Source organism: Macaca nemestrina, chromosome 1, assembly GCF_043159975.1.
Source record: "Macaca nemestrina isolate mMacNem1 chromosome 1, mMacNem.hap1, whole genome shotgun sequence".
Taxonomy (NCBI): domain Eukaryota; kingdom Metazoa; phylum Chordata; class Mammalia; order Primates; family Cercopithecidae; genus Macaca; species Macaca nemestrina.
The window spans coordinates 56723910-56741259 of NC_092125.1; the positions used below are offsets into that span (position 1 = coordinate 56723910).

General features: G+C 35.8%; 1 protein-coding gene and 1 pseudogene across 4 annotated transcripts in view; one reads left to right on the plus strand and one right to left on the minus strand.

The window, feature by feature from the left end:
• LOC105484676 (protein tyrosine phosphatase receptor type C) overlaps window positions 1–17350 on the plus strand; it is a 123169-nt gene that overhangs the window by 29434 nt on the left and 76385 nt on the right. The gene's annotated exons all lie outside the window — the stretch shown is intronic.
• Window positions 205–15039, minus strand: LOC105484675 (phosphatidylethanolamine-binding protein 1 pseudogene; annotated as a pseudogene).

A 17350-nucleotide genomic window follows, 5' to 3' on the forward strand; every position in this document is an offset into this window, starting at 1 on the left:
TAGATGCTAGTAAGAATATAGAAAAGAAAGTCACAGTCTCTGCCTTGAAAACATATTTATTTTATTCGTAGGACAAGACATCTACACATATGCAAACTGTCAATTCATAACGGGTCATGGAAATATAAAAGAAGATATCAGTGAAAGTGGAATGTTCAGAGAAATTTCCATGCAGTTGATAGAATTTAAATCCTAGAATTTCAATAGGTAGTAGCTGTGTCTCAGGCATTCTAGGTGGTGCACAGCAAGAGAGAAGATGGTAATAAAGATAAGGACTGAGAAGAAGTAGGCAATCAGTCATATTTCTGCAAAGCAAGGGAGGCATTGTTAGAAAATTGCATGTGTTAGCTTGTATACACAACTTAGCTTACAATGTTAGCTTTTAGCTAACTGAATACAGATGTGAGAGTTAAAATATACTCTCCTAACAGTAGAATAATGATTGTTAGAGTGGCAGGGATGATCTTACAGAAATAAATATTGGACAACCAGCAAAAACAGTGAAAGCCAGCCATATGGCTATTTGGAGGAAGAGCATTCCAGCTACTCAAATCCAAGGTGGTATCATGGTGCGATGTCTTTTTCGTTTTGTTTTGTTTTAGAGACAGGGTCTCACTATGTTGCTCAGGCTGGTTTCAAACTCCTGAGTTCCTGTGATTCTCCTGCCTCAGCCTCCCGAGTATAGTCACATGCCACCATGCCCAGCTAAGTTATATATAAACATAAGCACAGTGTAACTTGATAGCAAAAAATAATATCACCTAAATTAGGGTTTTGAAGACAATATAGGAGTTAGGTAGATCAAGAAGAGAAGGAAGGGCATAACACAAAGGACCAGAAAGTATTAAAATGTCTGTGTTATGGACTTGCATACAAATTGAGTGCTTTAATTTTGCCAAGCACCTTTCATACCACTACAAGGAATTAACAATATGAGATAGCGTAAGTAAGGGGGCCTGAGAAACTTACATAAACACCCTTGGGTACATGGAAAGTTAATATAAAATGGTGCTGATAATTCTAATTACATAGTTTATAGAAAAGATACATGACCAAGTTTGAAGTGAGAATGAATGATAAGGAATTAGGTAGGTTCTGTGTAAGGACAGGTGATTTCAGATCCCAAAAGGGCATGGCTGAATGTTTCAGCCTTTCAGAGTTGGGGAATCCATTTCTTCCTGTGGAAGAATTAGTCTTTAGGTGAATAGATATGTATTGAAGGGAAATTAAGAGAGCATAAGAAAACCCCACTTTACCTGCCAGCTATCCATGGAGGCAGTAACAAGACCACCTGAGAGCTATGGTACAATTAATTTGAAGATATTTGCACACATAAAGTAGGTGTAATGTAACATACAGTCTCAAACATTTGAAATTGATGATATTTGGTTATTGCTGGCCTACAAAAGAAATACTTTTATGTGATTCAGTCTAATGGTAGTAGTTTCAAAAGATTGACTTCTTTGCAAATAAGATGGTTGAAATAGTACCCAAAACTAGCACATTGGGCAAAAATTACAAAGAAATATCTAAGTGGTTGCATAGTAACCACAAAAATGAACACACTTATTTTCAGAGTTCAAACCGTGGTAGATTTGACAGTATGTTTGAAAATGACTAATACTTAGTGTTGTTTACCCTGTCACCACATTCCTGCATAAGGCTCTTTATCTCTGACTGGTCATGCTCACATCTGTTGTCTGCCAGCCTTTTCTGCTACCCGCAGGTACCCACCTGCACCCTATGTCCTCCTTTTATGCTTTCTGGCCTCCTTTCATGTACTGTGTCGCCCATCATACTACCTAATCTGCTATATACTCATGAAACTACTTACTTCTTTTGAAAAAAATGTATTATTAGATTTAAATATATATACACATATATATGTGTGTGTATATATATATTTCCCTTCACTTTTTAAAGTTTTCACTTTATTTTTATACTATGTTTTAAGCTTCCCTAATATCTCACTGCTGAATCCCACGGACATGGAATCCATGGCATGGTGAATCCCTGACTTGCCCATTCCTACTAACAGCAGAGTCAGAATCTAATCCAGACCTCCTGCCAGCCACTCCCAGACCCCTTCTTTCCCCAAAGAAAATGAACAATGTATTTTTTGTGCAAAAATATACAATCGGGAATTTTTTTAAATCAGGTTTTATTTTAACTGAATAGCTTACTTAGTCCTGGGGCTTTAAAGTCAACTGAACGATGGAATCTTTTTTTTTCAAAATGCGGCATCTTCTTACCCACTTCTGTTATTACTCTCATCATTATGAAAATCACATTTGTGAAAGGAAATGAATTTATATCAGGTTTTCTTTGGCATCACCCAAAGGACCTTAATAAAGAAAACTAATACTAATTTTATTTTCTATTGTGAGCACCTTAATACGGAACTGTAAGAATAATTACTATTCTTAATGCCAAATGAAGCATATAAGTATTACTAGCTTCTTTTTTGAATTAACTTCTATACTTATCTCAGGAGTTTTTATAGTGATACAGACGTTTTGTTAAATAGGTCATGAGTGAAACATACCCCTGGTATAGCTTCACTAGGGCCTACTTTACAGACTTGTCCTGAAATACTGAATATAAATGTTTCTGCTTCTTATTTTTCTTAGCATTTTAAAAGAAAGGCACTGGAAGTCAAAAATCTCCATAATGAAATATTTATAATTATTAAAGACTGTTATACGACCTTATTAGATATGAAAACTATATTCAACATCCTAAATATGAAATGTGATTAGTTCTGAGTTTAAAGATTTGTGATAAAAGAAGACACCATTGAAGAAATACATAGAAAAAGGAAGACAAAATAGCTTTGGACACATTAATAACTTACACAAAAAATTTTAAAAATTAAATCATCTAAGAGATTTAATATATTATATACCCCAGAAATATTTACCTTATATTTTCAAAGTCTAGAGCATTTCTTCCATAGACTCCAAAACTTCCATAGACACAATTTTGAGACAAGTTTGAATGGCAGTGCAGTTAACAAAAAAAATACCCACTTTCCTTTACAAGTCTCTATCTAATTCATATTCTCGATTGCTCTTTGCTGCTTCACAAACTTCTTAAAAGATTTTTTTAAAAGATTTTTTTCTAGCCTCCAAGTCTACACTCTCACAGGTTCACATTTACTGCTTTCTGGCTTGTTCTCCCAGCACACCACCAAAACAACTTCCATGCATACACTAGTATCACCTCCCTTGCACCCCCGCCCTGTTTCCAATAAATTAAACCCAATGGACCAAGCTAGAGCATTTATTATACTTCACCTCTCAGAGGCATTTGACGTTATTGACAACTTCCTTCTTTTCAAAATTCTGTCCTCCCCCAATTTTCATGAAACATGAAACTACCTTCTAGTTCTCTTATTTATCTCAGCCCTCTGGCTCCTCTTTCTCTATTCCCTTGTTACATGTTGGTGTTGGTATGTATTCCATTCTAGAACTTTGTCTCCTCTACCCTATGCTATCATTTAGGGTGAAATCACCTACTCCCATTGCTTAATTTGTCTGTTATAAATTTGTGACTTCTACATCTATATCTCCAGTTCTGCTGTCTTTTTTGTATTAAAGACCCATTTCTCCAACTATGTACTAGACATTTCCAACTAGTATCCCACTGGTATCCCAAATTCAACATTATTGAACTCAAAAACTTCTTTCATTAACTTGCCTTGCTGTTATATTTCCTATATTGGTGAATTATATCAGCTTCCATACACTTGCCTGAGCCAATATAACCTAGAACATATTCTCCTTTTCCCTTAACTCAGCATTGACTTACAAAGAACATGCTAGGAAGTCTATATTCTTCATGTCTTAAAATATTCACCTCTGCTTCCATTGCCACAACTTTGATTTAGGCCACTCACATTTCTGCAGTAGTCTCTGAGATTGTTATCATCTCATATCTCTGCATTTTTCTTGCTAATGAAACCTTCATTAAAATTATTTTGTATTTAATTATTTAGTTATCCATGCCTTTCCATATGACTTAAAATTTCACTGGGTTTTGCTGTTTTCCCGTAACCTAAAGTTACATCCAGACTGGTCAAAGTGAAGTATGGTAACTGCATTCCCTTTGATAGTGCTGCAAGTAAGACCAGTGAAATGTGAAGGAGTTTTAGGGAAGCTTTTTCCTCAATCTTAAAAAGAGACAAAAGGAAACAAGACCCCTCTCCCGTCTCTGGTTCATATTTGATGAGAATGTGGCACCTAGTATTTTTGGGACCAGTAGGGTAGTTTGGCCCACACCCTGTGGATGTCAGAGCAAACATATGGAAGGAATCTGGGTCCCAATACCATCATCAAACCATTGAGCTAATTCTGTTTTGTAAGACAATAAATTCCTTAGTGTTTACTCTGAGTTCCTTTTTTTCTATTAGTTGTAGCTGAAACCATTTTAACTGTTGTTTTTGGTTTGGTTTGGTTTGGTTTGGTTTGAGATGGAGTCTTGCTCTGTCACCCAGACTGGAGTGCAGTGGCGCCATCTGGGCTCACTGCAACCTCCACCTCCAGGGTTCAAGCGATGCTCCTGTCTGTCTCCCAAGTAGCTGGGTTTACAGGCGCACGCTAATTTTTATTTTTTATTTTTGGTGGAGATGGGGTTTCACCATGTTGGCCAGGCTAGTCTGGAATTCCTGATCTCAGGTGATCTACCCATCTTGTCCTACCACAGTGCTGGAATTACAAGCATGAGTCACTGTGCATGGCCCCATTTTAACTGTATTCTAAAAGCATTTTGCAGTCTGCTAATACACAGCCTTATCTCCAGCCTTGCATTCCTAAGTTCCACTGTGCATTCCACAAATGGGATTAACGACCTATTGAAGGCTCTATAATAATTCTTGTCACCTGAGGATAATGTTAAAACTTCTCAGTTTATAAGAGAGGGCCTTCATTATCAGCATCACATTTATTTTCCAGAAAGATTTCTAGCACCCTTCTACCTTACATCTTGCTTTTCAGCCAGGAAGAACAACTTTTACTTTCTGAAATGTACTAGAATCTCAACGTTGGGCCACATTGCTATTTTTTTTCTAAAACACTCATCATCTTCCTTTCCTACCTCACTCAAACATATCCTTCTTAACTTAGACATTACTTATTTTGGGGAGTCTTCCATTATTACCCTAAGAATAGGGTAAGCATTCTTCCTCCTTCCATAGAAAGTAGGAAATGATTGTACTTTCACATTGTAATGTGGCTACAGTATGATCAAAATAATTAAATTTAAAAAATACTGTGTGGATTCAAATTTTTCTCAGCTACTCACAAGCCGAATGATTTCAAACAAGTTATTTATTGTGCCTTATTGTGCTTTCTTTGTCTCTAAAATAGAGGTAATAATTATATATACTTCATATTATTACAATGATTGAGGAAGCTAATGTGTATGGTATATACACATATATATATGTATATATAACCTAGTATAATGCTTGATACATAATAAGTGCTGTGTACATGCCCAGTCAAATAATGGTCATTTAAAAATATTTATTGAGTAAATGAAGAGGAAAGTGTTTATTTTCAATACATTCAAAGATATTGTTTTGGTTATTTCCATTACAGAGGTATAATTCCACCCTCAGTTTATTATTCAGAAAAATGGAAGAGTACATTTTAACTGCTCCTCCAGTGATACTATGGAAAACAATCTTCTAGAAAAATAGAGAAGGTGTAATTAATGACTAAAGAATCATATACTCTCAAAGTGAGACAATTTCCCAAGAAATGCGGTAGAATAAGCCTTTTGGTTTCTGATTTTTTTTTCTTAACTTTCCTTGTATGTTGTAGAAAGTCAAACCAAATTTAAGAAATTGAAATTTTAAAGTATTAATAATGTACTTCTCTCCCAAAATTGTTTTAATGTAATGATTTTTCCCATGTGGATGAATTATGTATGTATCTAGAGGCTAAAAACCATAAAATCAAACTTTTATTAGTAGACATTTGTTGTTCATTTTGTACACCATAAAGCAGCAATCAGAAAGTTTTCCAAACAAATTATTTTATGTATTTTGACTTAATCCAGATTTATCTTCTTAAAATGAAGACCTTTGTTGTAGTTGCATTTGTTCCTCATACGCAGTAGAATGACACAGCCTCTTTGGCTTAGAGGTCGTGTCTCCTTTTTACAACACTTGGAGCGGCATCTCATGCTCATCACTTGAGTTAGATGAGGGATGCTGTCCAGTCACAAAGACTCATGAGATCATGTCCAATGAAGGCATTTAACAATAAATTCACAGCTAGTGAATGACAATTCTATAAAGCAGTTTCAAGTATTAAGCAGATAGGTAGGTAAGCTTTATTATATTTTTTAAATGTGAAATTTTACAGTTGTGAAAATTTACAATTTTACAATGTCAGGATGGATAACACTGTCTTTTTAGTAATGGTAGCCTTCATCATCTGCATTATGACTCTATAATAATAACATAATATACAATAGTATGTTATATATATGGCATACATATTTTATATATATATAACATATATAATAACATATAATTATAACATAATAACTGGGGCTATGATTGCAAACATTTATAAGATGTGCTATGAAAATGTCCTAATCACAAAAACACTCAATTTTAAAGTGAAACAAAATGAATCTATGCTATGCTCTGCTTCATCTTTTGCTGAACTAGTTACAAACAAACCTTTTAAAAATAAGCTTTCAATTTGGGAATAATTTTAGATTTACAGAAAAGTTTCAAAGACAGTTAGGAAAGTCCCCATTTACTCTTCATTTGGTTTCCTCTAATGTTAACATTTGCCAAGAGTACATTTGTTAAAACTAAGAAGTAACCATTGGTACAATGCTATTAACCAAAATTATAACCTTTACTTGAATTTTGCCCATTTCTCCAATATTGTTGTTTTCCTGCCATGGCATCCAATCTAGGACCTCATGTTGCATTTATTTCTTATGTATCTTTAGTCCCCTAGGATTTGTGATGGTTTTCTGCCTTTTTTCTTTTGGAAACTGCTCATTGCCTCTGTTAGTTTTCTGATCCTCTGAGATGTTATTGACAGTAAAATAGCATGTGAATTTCACCTAACTAAAATGTTTATTTGATCCAAAGGCCTGATTTTAAGAATTTGAAAGAAAAAAATGACTGTATATTTCTCAGTTCTAAACATTTTACTAGAATAGTAATTATATTCTTTCAACTTAGAATTAATATTGATGAGAAGCAAACATCTAAATTTAAAAGAAAATATAGTTTTGCTGAGGTAGGTAATAGACAATAAAATGTATCTATTATAGAAAAAAATCCCCAAAACTTTCTCATTAAATGTGCTTTATCTTTACTTCATTACTAATATTTAGCTTTTATTCTTTTAAAAAGCATATGCCAATGATAATATCTCATTAATAATGAGAATCCATCCAATTTTAGTTTGATCTTCCACCTGACTAGGTTTTATTGGATTAAATTATCATAAAGAGACAAAATAATGCAAAAAGTGATAAATCTATAAACCTTCCCTAAGATTTCCCATAGAATGATCAACCCAAATGTGTTCTTTATTTTATGCCATGAAATGACATACTGTGTCAAGAACTGAATTTCATCCAATGTGAGACATAAAACTATTTTTATATCTCTATAAATTGGGTATGAATTATAAAAGTATGCTGATAAACTGATCATTTGAAAACACAGAGTCAATTTTCCCTGGAAGAGTTTCTCATTATAAAGGAAAGGCAACCATCTTTTTCCGTCTAGCTTTATCAGGTCAGGAGCTATATTCTCAGAATGGGTAAGTAATTTCTGTTGTACCTACTAATTTCATTTAAAAAGATAACTAGAGAATATTGGAAGCATTATTGTAGAACTGTGTCAAAGACCGAAATATCATCCCTACCTTAGACTGTACCTCAAGATCGAAGCTCTGGATGCTATCTGGAATTAAAATGTTTACATTAAGATTAAAAATCAGTAAAATAAATGTTTGAAATGAAAACCAGACAAATAATGAATAATTTTACTTAGACCCACTCTTCAAATGTTGCTAAAGGGCTTGTAAATGTTGCTGTTGTTTTAATAACTAAGTCAAGCCAGTTTTATTTAATTCAGTACATGGAGTATTAATGCGCTGTATGAATGCCCAAGGCAGTACTGGACATTACAAGGTCTTTAGGAACCGTGATTCTGAGTTTTAAAATGGTGACTAGTTTAGTATAGATTCAACATAAGCATTAGGTGTTCTTTTGACATTTGGGAATCAGCCAATCAACAGGAGGAATAGTAAATTGAATACAAACTTGAAAGAGACCATGCCTTTTTTTCATCCAACTGTGAAAAACTTTCTCTGTACAATTGTTAAACTTAAGAAACAGATGGTAGATCTGTATCAGTCAGTGAGGGGTTTCTGAAGTACTTTTCTGGATGAATGCCAAGAAACCGGGTTCCTGAGACTTTGCATGGCTCTGGATTTGTTCTGAGCTGTTCAGTGAAGTGAGGCCTGGCATTCAGAACGCGGGGGGAGGGAGAGTAGTCATTCCCATTGCCTTGCACAAAGATAGAATCAGAGGTGACAGGTCATTGGAAAATCACATCTTGAGAGTTGGTATCTTTATTTTGAGTTGGTATCTTTTTGAGAGTTGATCACTCATAAGCCTTGCTTTTGATAACATTTCTTTAAATTCCTCCAAGGAACAAAGGGAAGTGCAAAAAGAATATGATAAAATACAGCATTGAATGAGATAGGTGTATTCAAGTTAATGGGCACACTAAATACTGTAATCTGGGAACATAACTCAGATTTCTTTTCTTCTTTGCTCAGTACAAGTTGCATGATCATAGAATATTTATGTAAAAATCAGAAATCAAGGTCAAGAGGGTAGGCATATTTAGATTCTTACCCTATTCATAATTAACAATAAAATAAGATTTTGTGTCCCAATTAAAAGAATGGGTGGCTCAGCCTGCATAACCTCTTAGTTTTATCTATAACTGGATTTCTGAATCTCTTTTGAAAATTACTACCATTGGTGGTCACTGAGTGAAAAAAGCAGAAGGATAGACTGGTGTTAACTGTAATGAACATTTATCCAACATTACCTGTGGTCCTGCTGTCCATTTTAAATTCTAAAAGCATTTTACAACCTGCTGATACATGGCCTCATCTCCAACCTTGCATTCCTAAGTTCCGCTCTGCATTCCACAAATGGGATTAATCACCTACTGACAGCTCTATAATAATTCCTGTCACCTGAGGATAATGTTAAAAATTCTCAGTTTATAAGAGAGGGCCTTCATTATCAGCATCACATTTATTTTCCAGAAAGATTTCTAGCACACTTCTACCTTACATCTTGCTTTTCAGCCAGGAAGAACAACTTTTACTTTCTGAAATGTACTAGAATCTCAACGTTGGGCCACATTGCTATTTTTTTTCTAAAAGACTCATCATTTTCCTTTCCTACCTCACTCAAACATATCCTTCTTAACTTAAACATTACTTATTTTGGGGGAGTCTTCCATTATTATCCTAAGAATAGGGTAGGCATTCTTCCTCCCTGCTTCCATAGAAAGTAGGAAACGATTGCACTTTCACATTGTAATGTGGCTACAGTATGACCAAAATGATTAAATTTAAACAATACTGTGTGGATTCAAATTTTTCTCAGCTATGCACAAGCAAAAGCCTCCTGCATTTATTGCTTTATCTAATCCTCATATCAACTCATATATAAACTAGATTTTATGATTATGGCTCTAAAAACAAGGAGACTAAACCTCACAAATATCACTTAACCTGTATAAGACCTTAGTTGGCTGAGCTAGGATTCAAAACTATGTCATTCCGAGGACAATATAAAGTCCAGCTCTTTATTTCCACATAGGGATGTATATTTCCAGGTACAGTTTTACATTTTGTTCTTTATTGCATGAACATAAATGTAGATACATATGAAAATTCAAAAGCACATGAAAATGCCAAGAGGAAATGCAATACCATCTTATGAAATGAGGAATTACACATATCTTACAGTGAGTTTCAAAATTATATTGCTCAAAGTATTTTTACTGTGGAACCATAGGCACAAACTATACTAAGAGTAAATCCAAAAATGTTTATTGTCCTTCTATAAACTAACTACTGTGTAGGATACAAGAGATGCTGATTTCACCAGTGCCTTTAAGAAGGACAAATCAAATTAAAAAGTCAAAATGCCTGAAGGTGATAATCTAGATGGTGGTAACAATAACAGTAATTACTACCATTTATAGAACTTTTTGATCTTGTTCACTCAACATTTCTATTTTTATTCAATTATAAGCAAACAGCAGAATTAACCCAACATTCAACAACTCCAGATCAGCTTTTCTTACCCCCAATGAAGAGCTATCAATTTAACAACTACAGTTGTAAGGATTCCTAATAAGCTGTCAATGAGTACTGCTGCCAGTCTAGATGGCCATGCCCCAACAACAGCAAAGCCACTCTCCCTAATGCTTTTTCCAGGATTGCTTTTTAAAGGGTCCAGAGCAAGATACTGACGCCTATTAAGGCATCTGAGATGCACCGTGTTGGGGTTTAGCCTCCATGCCAGTCAGCCTCTGGTTTTCTAGGTCAGCGACAGCACCATAAAAACACGCTGAGTACAATTCTGGTCTCAGGATCACAAAGGCAGAGAGGCAACCAATCCTTTTTCCTTTATTTTTTTTTTGGGGGGGGGGGGGTGGCGCGTGAGTAACCTCCCTTAAAGATTCTTTGATGCTTTGCTCTATTACTGTAGGCTTGGTCTTTTTTCCCCCAGCTTTTTCTTCTTTAAACTCTGCATTGCTATTTTCATATTAATTTGATGACCCCATCACAGTACCAAAATATTCCTCAAAATAGAGTTCCACTTTGATCAAAACATACACCAGAGTGAGTGAGTGACTAGAATTATAAAGGCCAGGTAGCAGAAGAAGTTACCCTAAACCATCTGACTGCTCATGTCTTGCCTGTGCAAAGGAGAGCCGGAAGAGGAGAAATCTATTATACATGCAACACTGAACTGGAGAACACGGCTTGGGGCCTCTGGGACAGTTCAGGTCCCTGAGCTGCCCCCTATTTCCCAGACAGCTGCTCGTGCAGTGCAGTTTGGGCACAAAGTCATCCCACTCAGCCTGGTAATGCTTGTTGGCCACTGGGGCCCTGAGCTCGTCGTTGTTGTTGTTGTTTTTGAGACTGAGTCTTGCTTTGTCGCCAGGCTAGAGTGCAGTGGCCCGATCTCGCCTCACTGCAACCTCTGCCACCCGGGTTCAAGCCATTCTCCTGCCTCATTCTCCCGAGTAGCTGGGACTACAGGCTGGCGCCACCACACCCAGCTTTTTTTTTTTTTTTTTTTTTTTGTATTTTTAGTAGAGACGGGGTTTCACCACGTTGGCCAGCATGATCTTGATTTACTGACCTCGTGATCCACCGGCCTAAGCCTCCCAAAGTGCTGGGATTACAGGAGTGAGCCACCACGCCCGGCAGAGCTCGTACTTTTGACCGAAGGATGCCGTTTTGAATTTGCCACCGTGGTCTCCAGATCCATTGCTGAGGATGGGCTGGTCACATTTCAGCAGCCTGTCCCGCTTGTAAACCAGGCAGGCATAGCGGTGGAGGCCTGTGCCCTCCGGAGGCCCCGAGCCCACGTAATGGAGAGGACTGTGCCACTGCTGATGTCATTGCCCTTCATGTTGACCACCAGGAAATGACGCCATTCTGTGTACTGGGGCTCTTTCCTGCCGGGAGCATCGGTTTCTGTTAGGACGAAGGTGTAGAGTTTCCTTTAATCAAGATCATCCCATGAAATGCTGGAGGGTCTGTTAACCTAGGTGGGCGTCAGCACTTTGCCCAGCTCGTCCACCGCCGCCCTGGCGTAGGTGACAGGCAGCGAGTGCTGCGGCTGCCCGTCCCCTTCCTGCAGGCTCAAGGGACTGAATCGCTTGCTGAGGTCCCCCTGGCATGGCTGCGCAAGAGCGGAGCGCGCAGCTGGGCGTTCTACTAGGCCAGGAGCAGGCGCAACGGCGACTCGGCAGCCTCTGAAAACTAGCCAGGGAAGCCGGGGTTCATTTATATTATTTAAAAAATATTACTAAAAGCTTCACAAACTGTCTTGTTTAATAGCCACAACATTGGGAGGCCGAGGCGGGCGGATTACTTGAGGTCAGGAGTTCGAGACCATTCTGGACAACATGGTGAAGTCCCGTCTCTACTAAAAATACAAATATTAGCCAGGTGTGGTGCTGCATGCTTGTAATCCCATCATCTACTCAGGAGGCTGAGGCAGGAGAACCGCTTGAACCCGGGAGGTGGAGGTTGCAGTGAACTGAGATAGTGCCACGGCACTCCAGCCTGGGCCACAGAGCAAACTCTCTCATAGAAGAAGAAGAAGAAGAAAAAAAAGATACAACAGTCTCCTTTGAACTGAAGAGGAATGATGTAAAGTTATATAAAGTTCAGAGGAATTGATGTAAAGTGAATAGTAAAGAGTTTGGAATCTACTAAAATATTTTAACAGGAAAGGGACACACATCAGTGCATTTTACAAGTAGATCAATGTGGCAGTATCTAGCATGCATGGGGAAGGGATGGAGGAAGTCGTCAGTTTAGAAACTGAGTATAAACATTATTGAAATAGGACATGATAAGTACCTGGACCAGGGTAAAGGCAATGGAAAGTAAGAGGAAGCCACAGACCACAGATACTAGGAATTCAAGGACTATGTACCGAAATTCAGGAGAATGATGTGAAATGGATGCTCTGAATCCTCTATTCCCAGGAGGCAGCATTATGGAGTTAGGAGGAAATGCAGGAGCTTTGGATTCTAGTAGACCTGGGATTGAGTTTTTGCACTGTTACTCTATATTCAAAGCAATATATTTAAACCAGCTGTGTCTTCCTTTTGTCCTTTATAAAACAAGAATAATAATGCTTATCACATAGAAATATTAGGAGGATTATATATGATAACGTATCAAATAGTAGGTATTCGGTAAATGTTCCTTGTTTACTAAAGATCGAGAAACCACTTTCTGATGTATAAAGGGATGAAGAGCTGGCCCAATATGAATTTTCCCAAAGAAGTTAAATGAAAAGGATCTCATTATCCTTTTCAGGATTTATTATTAATGAATGTTAATATATTATTTTAATATTTTCTATCTTATGAAATAATTATTTAGTCAGAACATAAGACAACTGGTAGGAATACACAGCATGGAAAATGGTTACCAACTAGGGCTGCAGGGTATCAGGGAATGTGACAAGGCAGCAAAATGTTTCTACACATGTCTTTTTTTTCAGGCATTGTCTTTCATGAGACTATCAAGTGTGTATCTAGGAAGCTGTTCAACTTAGCGCAGTGCATTTGCTTGCAAAGCGTGCAATGCCATGTTTCCCACTGGTAGGGTTGTATTTCATATGTGATGATAATGTCTCTGAACAAATAGGAAATATCCTTGCCTAGACTATATTTTATCATTTCATTATCTAGTGGTAAAGGAATGTGAGTTCTGTTTACAAATAAACATTTTGTCTTACTTTTTTCTTTGTGATCTATTTTCTCCAAGTTTCATAATGTAATGAATTAATAAAGTTTAATTGCTGGCCAAATCAACGGTGACTTTTTATGTTTTTAAATATAAGATTGGGTTTAACTTATTTTTGTCATCAAAATAGCATTCGTGAGTGCTTTTCAAAATGAAGTGCTTCTGAAATAAAACGCATAATAAAACTAACCTTACTTTTGAAATACATTTCTATTGAAGCAAACACAAATCAATCTGGAAATTCAGCATTTTGTAGCAGTTAAATGTATAGTCAGGCAGCTCAACGTCAACTAGAGAAGTTGTGGTTTTAACCCCGAGATAGGGCTGATTATGCTGGTGCTATGGCAACGTATTGCACCATTTGGTAGCGCCTGTGTGCTTAACCGCATGAGCTGCGCCTCTTCCTTTCCTATAAAGACTCAGAATAAGAAAAACAGAAGTACACCGAAGAGAAGAAACCACAAGAGCAGTAAAGACACTGCTGTTAGCTTTTAGCTGTGCAAACAGCAGTCTTATGAGAACAACACATTGAAAACCTCTTCTATTTGAAAGTGTAGCTTTTCCCATTATGCCTGGGTTCCTTTAATGATTTTGAAAGTAAACCAAGTGTTTCTGTTCAGAGTTTTCATTAAAGGGAAATAAGAAAAAATAAGCAGTGCATTTATCAGCCTTTGCTTTTATTATTCTCGGCTTTTAGGAGTGGAAGGCTTTTGTGCAGCCTCAGCGGACATTTGATTCTGTTTGTGAGATGGGAGATTAGTTTCTATTAGGTGCACTCCCTATAATCTAACATTTATTTTCTGTGAATTTTTTATTATATTGTAGTTAGTTCACAAAAAAGTACAATTTTAATTTCTCTCCTGGCTCATTTAGAAAGGGTTGTGGTTGGTGCTGTAAACACGTTTCTACAGAACTAGATTAAATTCACAGACACTCACTGTCTTAGCACTGTTTATTTTCTATGGGGAGCTTCATTCACCTATTCTTTCCCTCACCCCACTTCTTTTACAAGGTGTAGGTTGATTGGCAAAAGCTTTTGTTTGTTTTGCTTTGTTTCAAAGCACAGACATAATAAAATCATGACTTTTTTTAGCATGTTCTGTTCTTCTTTCCTTACAGATTTGGGTAAAAATACTGAAGGACAGACAAGTTCATTCTACCATTTTTGTCAGCTGTAGGCCTATTCACTTTTCCTCTCCTGTTTTTCTGAAATATAAGAATCTACCCCTTTTGTAGTCATTGTCCAGCAATTTGCACTTTTTAACAATAAATTTTAATGTGTGGTACTCTGAATCCCATTTTGATGATTATACATAATATTTACTCATTTTTGAGTCCCTAATAGTTCTTTAGCACAAATACTGGATTTAGCATTAAATATTTTTTCCTTATAGCGCAATGTAGTTGAACAAGCATGGGGGTTTTTAGAGTCAGACAGATCTGCATTTAAATCTAGACTCATTTTGCTACAAGTTCTTTAGCCTTGCATACACATATTTATGATTTTGAACTTTCGTCTGTGAAAAGAAGAGAATACCATCTACTTTGTAGGATTTCTACAATGATTAGATAAAATAATATGTAACAGTATTTAAGACAATGTCATCCACATAGTAGCTGCTTATTAAATAGTAAACGCTGTTGATAGCACTAAATACACTAATAAAATATTTGACCACCTATGCAAACATCTTTTGATGATTCTTTGTACTTTAACGATGTTCACAACCGATCCTAGAGGAAGCAAAGAGCTACAAAAATGTATACTTACTAAGACATTAATATAATTAAATGGTTTTTGCTATCTGAAGTATATTGTATAAATCAGGTATATATCCCTGGATTTAGGTAAATGAAAACATACATTTTCATAAGAAGCAAAAATACAATTAATATGGGAATAAACCTATTCTGGAAAATGTTTAAAAAGAAAATATGGATAAGGAAGCATCTTTCTCAGTTGTTCTTAACCCTTGTTTCCATCACAATCACCATCAGAGCTTTAAGAAAGTATCAGTGCACAGATCACGCTACCCCACAAATATACTAAATCAGATTTTCCAGAGTTGGAGCCCAGAAATATACACCTTTTAATCATATTTAAATATGCCCAGTCAGGATCAATACAAATAAAGGATTACTCAGGATAATAATACTGGTTATACACACACAAATATACATAACTGATAACAAGCCACAATTTTGTAAACTATGTTCTCAGAAACATTGCAGTTACATCGTACAAGTGTCCTATAGTATGTCCATGGGAAAAAATGAGTTTGTGGCAAATACTTTTAGGAGATCTTGAGCTAAACGAAGTGACATAATTTTTCTATGCTTTTAATATATTAACACACTTTATAAATATCTCCAAAGGGTATGTAGCGTGAATTACTTCTGAAACAGATTTGACTATGGGACATTTAAAGGCACACATATCTAAATCAAAGACTTCAATTTGACCATCATTACACAGGAAGTGATAATCATTTTCCCCCTGACTTGTAGATAAATATTTTAAGACAGAAAAAAAGCAGTGTAACTGATTGTTCTTAGATGGTTATCTAGCAGCCTTTATTAATTTTTTGTCATTAATTGTTTTGTTAATCAACATGCCTGCAATATATAACATGATGTTTTAGGTCAGGTATAAAATACCTACAAATGCATTCCTAGTTTTAGAGGTGTGTGTTTGCAAACTCATATGTATTCACAAGCAAAAAATATTATTTTAAATATTGGACACCATAATTCATTGGGAGACAACTAGATATGATTGCTATCTTTAAATTTTTTTAATTATTTGATTTTATTCCTCTCATGACCCCAAAATTTGCCATCTTTATCCTCAATTCTGCTTTACATAATGATATTTTTATTTATTATTTGCATTATTATTTAAAATGTGTGTCTATAATTTGAAAGTTTAAATAGTACTGTAAGGCCTAGAGTAAATAAGAACAGTCTTTTGCTCCCACCCCTCTCTTGATATTTTGTGATTTTTAAATGTTATCTTTTATTGTTGTTCTGTTTCTTTAAAAAAAAAAAAAAGATTTTTGCCAGTATCTGTTGACTTCTTCTCTTGATCTTGAAATGTTGCTTTTTATAACCTCTTGCTCTTTGTTCAGGGATGCAATGTTTTATCATTTCTGAAAATATGAATTGTAGTTGGTTATCCTTTCTTTTGCTCCTTGCATTGCCTCATTCTCCCAAGTCCTTCTTTTGTTTATTTGAGCTCCATCTTTATTTCTTATTAGAGGCTTTGGTCTAGTGTTTCTTGGATGTCCGTTTGTATTTAAGGCCTCAATAAAGGGATGTTGAAATTCTCTGGACATTGGTGGAGTTCATAAATTCACGTGCCTTAACTGGATTGAATGAAATCAGAAAGGCACTAAACTCACTGAGTCTTAGTTTCCTATCGAATGAAATGTGTGTCAATAATCACTAAAATCCTTTGCTTCTGTCTGAGTAGAAATCTTTGGAATTATTTTCTGATGATAAGCAGAAAGTGCTTTACTCACGAGATTCCAAACATAATATTAATATATGCAATATTTTAACATAAAGTCCACATAAAGAATAAGAAAATCATTAAATAGACACTACATCAAATCTAACACTTTCCTCGTGTGTGCCTGTGAGCAATTTACTTACATTTACTTAACTCTTTTAGGTCCCAGTTTCATTCCCTATAAAAAAGGATAAATAATGCTAACTCATTGACTTGCTGGGATGTTTAAAGGAAAAAAAAAAAAAAAAATATATATATATAT